General features: G+C 41.2%; 1 long non-coding RNA gene across 1 annotated transcript; it reads left to right on the forward strand.

Moving 5' to 3' along the window:
- The first annotated feature begins 4,364 nt into the window (after positions 1–4,364).
- Positions 4,365–6,999, forward strand: LOC125288481. The gene is made up of 3 exons (XR_007192495.1): positions 4,365–4,487; positions 6,648–6,679; positions 6,916–6,999. It is a non-coding gene; the product is annotated as an uncharacterized LOC125288481 (long non-coding RNA).
- Positions 7,000–11,251: the final 4,252 nt, after the last annotated feature.

The following is an 11,251-nucleotide window of genomic DNA, read 5'->3' on the forward strand; positions in this document are numbered from 1 at the left end:
TGCGTCCTACTAATAGAGATTTTTATTTAGCCTGTGGCCTGTCAAAATAATCTTAGCATTCACAACGCAAATTAATTTACACAAATGAACTTACACAAAAGTGTAAAGCAGTCCCCTGTACATTTAGCCATTCCAGAGTAATCCAGTTTTGAATTTGCAGTAAATTTCGACATGCATGGAAGTCTCCAAATTTGGGCTTTAAGTTTTACAATGTGGTTAAATTGTTCCACATGATTTCATAACGGGCCAAATACAAAATAAATGTTACAAATATCGCCTAGATATTGGTAAATCAGAGGACAGCTGACTTTGTGAAAGTAGCCTTTATGATCACAAAATGCTAAGCATGCATCTAGGCTATTTGAGTTTCTTAAAGCTGAGCTGTGCTGAAATTGTTCAATACATGATTTCATAGCAGGCCAAATATAAAATAAATGTTATATATATATAGCCTAGATATCTGTAATTATTAGATGATAAGATGATTTACAGTTCTATGTAATATGTCATGTTTCATGTTTTTGTAATGTTTCATACAGTGATGCAGGTCTACTGCAGTGAATAGGCTAAATACAACTTTGATCATTTTTATATGCTACTACTGTATAGTTAATTTTGGCCTTGGTGCCCTGACATGTGGCCTTTGTGCCCCCCACCAAATATGCCCAACTGAAGGCCAAGTGGCCTTGCCCCCAGAATGGTGAAATTCCAAGCCTGTTCAAGGCTATAACTTTTTTTTGTTTTACCATGACTGTTTTTGAAGACGATCATGTGTGGTAGTTCCTACGCGAAGGAAGTGTGAGAAGAATTTCTGTGTATCTATGAGTTACAAGATTCAGTTTGATGGCTAACGTCACAAAGTTAAGTGCGAGTCTGTGCAGTACTGGGGGGACCAACTGAAAAATCGTTCAATTTGACTCAGTGCCCTCCCATTGAGAACGACGGAGTCTGTTCGTCCATTTCTTTTACTGTCTATGAGCCAGAGCCCGTTTGGTGTAGCCTACTGACAGGTCTCACTTTGATGATAGTCAGTCGCAAATTATCGATTTTGAAGATTTTTGCATGCATATTTCAAAATATGCTTATTTAAGTAGGACGTTTATCGCTGCACTGCACTGTTTCCAATTCCAAGGGGAACAGTTTCAGGGGAGCTCCACACCATGGATCGTGTACTGACAGCTAATATAAGACTCACTTTGATGATAGTCAGTCGCAATTTAAAAAACTGATTACTTGGGAACCGCTTGTGGGTTAAGATGCAAGATGATTATCATGTCTGACCTCAACAATAAAGACTCCCTGTATGCAGTTTAATTGCTTGCATAAAATGATTATGCGGATTTTCCAACAACACACACTAACAAACACGGGTATGTATGTAGTGACCACTCAAAATAAAAGTATGTGCAATTAACTGACACTTTGAATAGCCCAGGCTACTTTGGACTTGAGACTTTGACTAAACAAACGACAATTCCAACTGCAAGGTCCCAAATTGAAACGAGCGATAGGCTAATGCCACATAGCTAACGTTAGACAACAAGTTGCAGACTGAGCAACGTCATTTATTACTTGACCACTCAAAATAAAAGTATGTGCAATAAACTGACGCTTTGAATAGCATTAGGAAGTTATTCAGTAAGCTATACAGTACACACTTAACTCAAAACAGTTGTTAGGCTTATGTCATTCTGATCTGTAGAAATGTCACATGCAGCCATGCCTAAATGTATTACACATGTAATAGAGGCCACATTAATTATAGGCTATATATTATAATATTCAGTAGCCTATTCATTATTGAATGCTTAGCTGGAATGATGTTTCCCTATCATCCTATTTTTAAAGCAGGCATACCAGTGGGCATTTAATTGAGCTACCGGTTGGCATGTTTGAACCGGTTTGAACGGGCACTGCACTAATTTGACACATTCTACCCTAGAGGTGTCATCGCAAAATGTTTTGAATGTTGAGAAAATGTGCACTAGTTTTACTACATTGTGCGCTCGTTTTACTAAATTGTGCTCTCGTTTTACTCTATTGTGCGCACAATTTACTATATTGTGCACTCGTTTTACTAAATCGTACGCTCGTTTTAAATTGTGCGCTCGGTTAACTAAATCGTGTGCACAATTTACTATATTGTGCTCTCGTTTTACTATAGTGTGCGCTCATCTATCTATAAGCAAGAAGCGTCTGTGGCACGCATATCTTGCTGACTGTTTGTCAGACTGACCTAAGATTTCGTATGTGGCTCGCGCATGGCACAAAGGTGTGCACTCTCGATTTTGAAGATTTTTGCATGCATATTTCAAAATATGCTTATTTACGTAGGACGTTTATCGCTGCACTGCACTGTTTCCAATTCCAAGGGGAACAGTTTCAGGGGAGCTCCACCCCATGGATCGTGTACTGACAGCTAATATAAGACTCACTTTGATGATAGTCAGTCGCAATTTAAAAAACGGATTACTTGGGAACCGCTTGTGGGTTAAGATGCAAGATGATTATCATGTCTGACCTCAACAATAAAGACTCCCTGTATGCAGTTTGCTTGCATAAAATGATTGCACGGATTTGCAACAACACGCCAACAAACACGGGTATGTAGTGAGCACTCAAAATAAAAGTATGTGCAATAAACTGACGCTTTGAATAGCCCAGGCTACTTTGGACTTGAGACTTTGACTAAACAAACGACAATTCCGACTGCAAGGTCCCAAATTAAAACGAACGATAGGCTAATGCCACATAGCGCTTTCAGAAACTAATGACGTTCTGCAGTCGTGATGGAACCAACTTTTATCTCGTAAATTACCCTACTAATAATGCCCTGAATGGTGCGAAACTTCTGCAGTAGTACAACTATGACCTTTAGTCCAATAACGAGGCATTAGAAAGTTTGTAAGTGCAACAGGAGTTTATTTAAATAAGACTTGCCTGATTATCTGCTACTATACCGCTGCGTCGACGTTTTTTCCGTGATTTGGGAAAAGCCTGTAAAAGTCCTTGCAGGAAGCGATTACATCAACGTTTTTTATTATATCCAGTTTTTAATATTTTTTTTCCGAAGTGTTCACAACTTAGTGTTAACTAATAATTGTTGCAAACTGGACTACGAACAAAATATTAGTGCATTCCTGGATCTTCATCCTTATGCATGCTTCCTGCCAGGACTTTTATGGGCTTTTCCCAAATCACGGAAGAAACGTCGACGCAACTTAAAACAGTTGTTAGGCTTATGTCATTCTGATCTGATCTGTAGAAATGTCACATGCAGCCATGGCTAAATGTATTACACATGTATTAGAGGCCACATTAATTATAGGCTAATATATTATAATATTCAGCATTCATTATTGAATGCTTATAAAGCTGGAATGATGTTTCCCTATCATCCTATTTTTAAAGCAGGCATACCTGTGGGCTAATTGGGCTACGGGTTTTCTTCAGGAATGGCATGTTTGAACGGGCACTGCACTAGTGTTCTATAATGATGGATTTTACTGAACTCCTTACTTAGGCTACTGAACAGGGGATGTTCATTGACTTGAACATTTTGTTTTATCCATCCCCTCACTTATGCTTTTCAATAACCTTTTCTTTGAGTTGTTTGGAGTGTTCTTTTGTCTTCATGGTGGAATTAGCCAGGAATACTGATTGACCAGTGACTGGACCTTCCAGACACAGGTGTCTTTATATTAGCCTACTATACTATACACATTCACTGCACTCAGACTATCTCCATTTCACAAATTGTGAGACTATAGCACCAATTGGCTGGACTGCTGTAGATAGCAACACAACATCAGTACAGAGGCTGACTGGTCCGGTGGGATGGCTAATGTTATAAGGATCAAAACAGGAAGTTAAAATAAGTGATACACTCTAAAAAAACGTGGGGGTGTTGACAACTATGAGAGGGTGTTTCTCCAAACAATGTGTGCTTGTTTTATTCATCAGAAGTCTGCTGCCCTCTGCTTCACTTCTCACCATTCTCCTGTACTGGAGTGGCCTTGTTTAGGAATGTAATCCAAAAGCAGAGTGTTACTAATCTGATTAGTTGATAGGCTGCCCCTTGCTAGAATGGTGGAGTTTTTTTTCACTCTCAGTCTTAATGAGGTAGATATGGTTTCTTTGTGTTAGAGTGATTTTATTCCAGTCATAAGACGCCCTCTTAGCAGTTGCATGGGAAGATGGCACGTTTCCTCAGGGTACCTCCAGTTCTCAATGGGAGGGGTGATGTGTGTGTGTGTGTGTGTGTGTGTGTGTGTGTAGGGGAGGTTGTCTGGTGGAGGCAGAGCGCACAGCAGAGATGGGTGCTTTCTCTTCATCCTCCATCCTGCCCCGCCCGCCTCTCTTTCTCTCGTCCTCTCACCCGTCTTTCCCCTCCGACTAACTTCACAGCGCAAGAACAAGACAACAGGTTTTTTTTTTTTCACACAGAAAATCATCCAAACTTCTGTCCTCCGCTTCAGATATAGAAGGTAAGATTCCCTCATTTTACACAATTCACAGCTTCAACTGTTCAGCAAACTAGCATCTCCACCTCTGAACACAGCTACTGTAGTCATCCCAATGCAATCTTGTTTGCTAATTAAACTATATAAGATGCACCCCTATAGACATGTAGTATGTCTGTATTGAATCATATTCAGGCATTGACATGGGGATCTTTTCCACCATCTGTGTTTCCTAAGATGCTTTGTGTGTGTTCGATGTGTGTTCGTAGTATTCGTCCGTTTAGTGAATGTCTTAAGCCATCCTACACAGAGGGACTCATAGGCAGTAATTATGGCACAAATCAGATTTCCCAGGCGTCCACTGCACATAGCACACACTAATAGGGTTACGCAGACATGTCTGGCCATACACAGGAAATTATGCGGCTTCTTCTCTGCTCAGATGTAATGTTGTGTTCTGTCTCACTAATGCTTTCAAATGATATGAGGTTGCTTTGTTTCTTCAGACAAGAGCATGGGCTAGACTCTCCAACACACACACGCACACGCACACGCACACACACACACACGCACACACATGCAACCTGTTGATCAGTGCTGGCCTGCTACATTCCCTCTTGTTGTTAGCTTTCTGGCTTTTGTCATGCTTACAAGGCTGATGTCAGGGGAAAAACATTTGAGTTATATTTATTTAAGAAATATATATGACTTTATTTTAATTTATTTAAGAATATATTTATGGTTTTAGATTTTGAGGAGCGTTTTTTTTTTTCATAGACTGCTAGCATATTTCGCCCTCTATGGCATGATAATTCAATCTAAATAACATCAGCATGCCTCATCTGTCTTCTTTACCACATTTAGTAAAGGTACAAAATACCTTAACCCATAAACACCAATGTATCAGGCAGTCAGACATGGGGAAAGTACATAAACTACACACATTGTAAAGGAAATAGACAGCACAAAGCGAATTTAAACACACACACACACACACACACACACACACACACTATCTCTCTCTCTCTCTCTCTCTCTCTCTCTCACACACACACACATATACACACAGGGTATGTATGGTAATTAGTAGTGTAACCTGAAGGTCTCTTGGAAAACAGTGATGCATCTGTTTTGGCTAAAACAAGAAAAGATGTGGTTGTAGTTTGAGTCTGCTTGCCTTTTGTATGCTACTCTGCAAGGTAACCCGCTGCAAAGAATTTCATGCATATTAAGCTCGCTGCTCACAAGATCCGATAAAGATCTTGGCTTCCTATTAAACGTATGACTTTGAAAGAAAGGATTTATTTTTAGACTTGCCTCTACTCAAAATGATCACTTATGGATCTCTCTGAGAGTTAAGAGCATTACTACTACCATTTGCCATACATTACAGTATCTCTCTATTTCTCATAATCTCACTGAAATATATAATAAGGGAGTTAAAACATGCCACATTACTCTGCATTAATTTGCCAGCCGTACTATCTAAGTATGTTTCTTTGAAAGGTCAGACGGCACTGTGCTAAATTGCATTACTATGCTCAGGAGATGGCTGGGAGTTATTTCCAAGGCTGTGTCTGCCTGCCAGAGGACCACTGTTGTTTATTTGCAAACTCATCGCTGATGACAAGACATTGGCCACAGTGGAACAGCATTCTGGTTGGCTGTACCTAGTCTGTTCAGATAATCAGATAATCAGATAATAATCAGATAAATAGATAGATAGATAGATAGATAGATACAGTAGATAGATAGATAGACAGATTGATTGATTGATTTAGACACACACACACATTGATCGATCCGTACAATTGCAATGCAATGGATGTAAAGGTATAATAGCTCAATGTGAATTCTTTCAGGGGAGGCCTTAGAGTGTCTGCTGTGACCCACTTTACCAGCTAAAAGTTACAGTGGTGTGCACTTACACAAAATATCCAGTAGAGGACACCAAAATCATGATCAACTTCAACTGACAAAGCCTTGAAGCCATGATAGGAATCCTCCACATGTTATCTGCCATGGTAGCTTTAGTTTTGTGTCATCTTATCTTAACTTATTTTAACTTCCTGTTTTGATCTCTGTCAACTTATCTGTCATATTGACTTTAGTTGTTGTTTATTTGTTTTTCACAGATAGAACGTAATTGTCATGGTGACTTTAGTTTCTGTTTTCTTTTTACAGGTGACAGCTCAATGGATTCCAGTGGATGACAGGTATACTGTATACTGATCCAAATAGGCCAATCAGTGACAGACAGTATTTGATATGTAAAGTTAAGCTCAGTGCACCCACATGCCCCATGATAACGTTATTTCTTGCAGAAGACACTTTGTTCTTTGATTGTGTGACTTTGCACTTTGCCCAGAATTTAAATCTGGGTCCTAACATGTAGCAGGCTCTCAGTCATAATAAAAAACTTTTTTGCGCATTTCTCCTGAGGACTTCCCAGGTGGGATAGGAGGGGCCATCTGACATGTCAGGCAGGCCCTGAACAGGAAGAGGAAGCTGAGGAAGCTTCTGGAATGTTCCTGGGGTAGGTAGGGTAAACCCTAATCTTTCATCACTCCATCTCACACAATCCTATACTCACAACATGGCATGTCTGATGCCTACCAGCTCAGTCCAGTAGCATGGGGTGCTGTCAGGTGTATGGCACACTGAATGACCTCAGTGAGCTAGTTCATAGTAATTTGCAACTGGACTACACAGCACATATCTGCTATGTGATAATGGCTGCTGAGGTGTTCCAATATGGAATTAAAGGTGCCGTCAGTGAAGGTTTACGCAATTTAAAACCCATAAAATATTTTGTCACATTAACCAAACATCTCCTCACAATCCACTAGCTGCCCATCCTGTGAGTACACTGTAAAAAAAAAAAAGGTCTCTGCAGTCCAGGCTGAAAACTGGAAACAAACAAATTGGGGGCAGCTGGCCCCCTAAACAAAAACGAAAAACTGTGTGGAGTTTCAAATACTGAAGGGAGGGGTGAGCTACTTTTATGGTATGTTTTGTTTGGTCCTTGATTAAAATATAATGTAGGTTGTTTTGGACAAAACCATCTGCTAAGAAATTTAAATATAAACTGCACCTGCACCTGCACCTGCATATAAACTGCATTGACTGCACCTTTAATGGATTAGGTGGAGGCAAAGAAGAGTTTCCTCCACCAAGTATATTCACAACCACATGCAGGCTGTTTAAGATGGTAATGAAATATTTGGAGTAAACATGATGGATTTGTGTAATAAGAGGTTGCTGTCAAAGCACATCAAAACACATTCATCCATCACATCCAGCATCTTAACAGACTGGTATGATGTCAATGGCCTTTTTCCAGAGACTCAAAGCATTTCTCCATTACAGTGGAGAGGTTCAGAAGAGATGTTTTAACATGGTTAAATGGCCAAAAAGGATGCGTATCCATGTATAGGCTAGGTATCCCTTGGAATCAGAAACAAAAAGTCTGCTAACACTAATATGTTACAAAAGAACAGACTGAAAAAAGGTTTATTTTTGTAGTGTATTTATGTTCAATATAGTCCTAGATTCCCTTGCAGAAAGCAACTATTATTGTCCTATAGAGTGGATGTAGTTAAACAGCATCATGAGGATTTGCAGTGGTTGTTGAACTGTATTGGGAAACAACTAAACAGTAAAAACGTTTGGCTACTTGGCTACTAAACACTTGCTTTGAAACTCTTTTTCACTTGTTCCTTGGCATACTATTTTTCTACAATCTTTTCATAGAGCAATTGTAAAAACTCCCCTCCACCCTTACATATCTATGCACAAACTCTTTCACTCTCTCCCTCACACACTCACACACACACGCACAAACACAAACACTGACACACACATAGACACACACACACACACACACACACACACACACTAGTTTGGCGTGTGAGATAACATTGGCCCGAGCACAGTTCCATGTGAGCCTGCTGTCATTATTTATTGGTTTCCGCTCCCAGGCCTCTGTTACATCGACAGCAGCCATAAAGAAGGTCAGCTTCATTTTCCATTAGCGAGCGAGAGGGAACAGAGTGAATGAGAAAGAGATAGAGGGGGGAGAAACTGAGAGAGAAGAGAGAGAGACAGACAGAGAGAGAGAGAGAGGAAATGATCGAAATAATGACTGGGAAAAAAATATATGATTGAGCAAAGATGGAGTTTGAATAGGAAACAGAAGGCAATAAATATCTTTTAAAAAAGAAAGAAAGAAAGAATGAATGAAAGAAAGAAAGAAAGACTGAGTGGAAGGCAAAGAGAGGGTAAAAAACAGGGAGCGATGACTTCTCCTTGACCACAGAGGGAGCAGCGGAGGCCATCCGTGGCCTTTTGTGGCTGGGCGAGGCGTCGAGCACTCATGCCTTGTGGCTGTACTGTGGCCATGTGTGCTTTTAGTCCACTCCGGACCATAAAGAAAGGAGGAAAGAGGAACGAACGTCCTTTCAGACATGCACAAAGGAGTTACTGTAGCAGAGGCACTCCGACCCCCCCAGTGCCGGGGTCACCCCCATTATGGCAGCGTTCCTTTCCTCTGAGAGGGAACTTTTAATGATCTTGCTGGGTATTGATCGTCCAAATGCACGTGTGACATTGCAGTGGTTGCAGTGTTGTTTTTGTTTGTGGCTCTTGAATAATGGACTTTGTTGGGGGGAGGGGAGTCATGTTTGCAGTAAGTTTGGTTGCATTACTGGACACTGGTCACTGAACTTAGAACCAATCGGAATGTTTTTTGCAGAATGTTCTGGTCACAGTACGTCATCCATTTCACTGACAGGCACAGCAAGTAATCCTTCTCATATTTTGTCCTATGATAGGCACTCCATTTAGATTAACTTGCACGTAGATTAATATATCAAGCACCATGTCATCTCCTCTGTACAGTTACAAGCTGTTAATCATGTTCATTAAAACCTATTGATTTAATGAACAAGCCTCCCAACGCCTTTCAGGAACTCAAATGACTCCCCTACCTCTCGCTTGCCTCTGTCTCTAATTAACTTTTACTCTGCTTAGCCCTGGAATCGAACACACTCTCTTACACACCCATATACACACACGCACACACATGTGCGCAAGCACACACAAACGCACATACACACACACACACACACACACACACACACACACACACACACTCACACTCTCTCTCTCTCTCTCTCTCTCTCTCTCTGTCACACACACAAACACACACACACACACACACACACACACACAAACATGCAAACACACACACACACACACACCATCAGTAAAAGCAATGGCTCTCTGCCTGGCTCTGATCACTCGCTCTCCTTCACGCCTCTCTTGGCTCATCTGCTGTTCAGGATGATGAGATGAGGACAGGGAACCGGCCCTGCTCACAGGTCACACTGGTCACCTTGCTGGGGGCCCTGTTGCTCTGCTTTTACCAATACTCCCGTCGCTTTTCCTGTGCAGTGACTGGCCGTGGTGTGCGCAGGCAGTCTGGGCTCTGGGAGCGTCTGGCTCTGCAGTAGCTCCACTCTGTCTCCCTGTCTGTCGGTCTGTCTGTCTGTCTGTCGGTCTGTCTGTCTGTGTCTCTGTCTGTGGCCTGCTGTTTGAGCAGTCCAATTCTTTCTCCATCTCTCTCTCTTTCCCTGTTTCTGTCTTGGTCTCTCTTAATGCTTGTCTGGTTTTAGGGTCCACTAGACACACTTGTGTATAAACATCAATAAGCACCAGTTTTAGTTTTATGTTGATATTATCTGAGATATTACATATTTTGGGTGTATTTCCTTTATGGTTTAAGTTTAGTCTGTAAATAGATGAGGACCAAGACCTATTAAAGAAAATGTGACTTGTAACAGTGGACTTTCTCAGAAAGATTAAAGATTATGTATCCTCTAGGCAGCTCATCTATATTGCATAGGAGTAGTGTGACTTTTCCAGCAGGTTATGGAATGCACGCCTATAGATGAGCTTTGGTCAGTTTTCTGAGAAATTTAATTTTGTTACTGCAAATATGAGATATGTCTGGCCTGTGTGTCTGTCTGATGAGATGTCTCTCATCTCATCAGGTAAAGCCACAGTCCTTGTTTGAATATAAGCCACGTTTCCTGTGACTTAGCAGTCTTTTCTTTCCCATACACTGTCTCCGGCTTAATGTGGAACAAATTTAATGCTCTATTTGTGCCATGCCCACAGGCCAGACAACGTGTGCTCGATTTGCAGTTGATTTTAGCCTATGGTTCCACTGCAGTGATTTACCACTTCCAGAGATGTTTAAAACGTCCTGTTTAAAAAAGCAAAAGCTACAACAACAACAAATAAAACCCCTCAGCTTTTTGGTTTCACAAAAGGCAAGCAGACGAAGTAGGAGGGAGGATGATGTGGTGATTTTCGTGTGTGTGTGTGTGTAAGAGGGGGGGGTCTCATGGTGCAAATGATTACTGAGCTGTCCGGGGGAAACAATCACGGGGAACTGGGACACACACAAATTGTATTGTGTTTGTCAGGTCTAATGTGATACCCAGCCACCCCTCCTATCTCTCTCTTTTCTCTCTCTCTCTCTCACTCACTCACTCACTTACTCACTCACTCACTCACTCACTCACACACACACAAACACACACACACACACACACACACACACACACACACACACAAATACACACACAAACACACACACATGGACACACTTATATGCTCACATACAGACACCACTACGCTTCAGTATTATGCATCCACCCAGCCCATGGTGTAGACCTGGCATGAGGCCGTGATGACTGGAGATTAATTCTTGTGCATCTGAC

The sequence above is a fragment of the Alosa alosa genome, chromosome 23, assembly GCF_017589495.1.
Source record: "Alosa alosa isolate M-15738 ecotype Scorff River chromosome 23, AALO_Geno_1.1, whole genome shotgun sequence".
NCBI classification, from domain to species: domain Eukaryota; kingdom Metazoa; phylum Chordata; class Actinopteri; order Clupeiformes; family Clupeidae; genus Alosa; species Alosa alosa.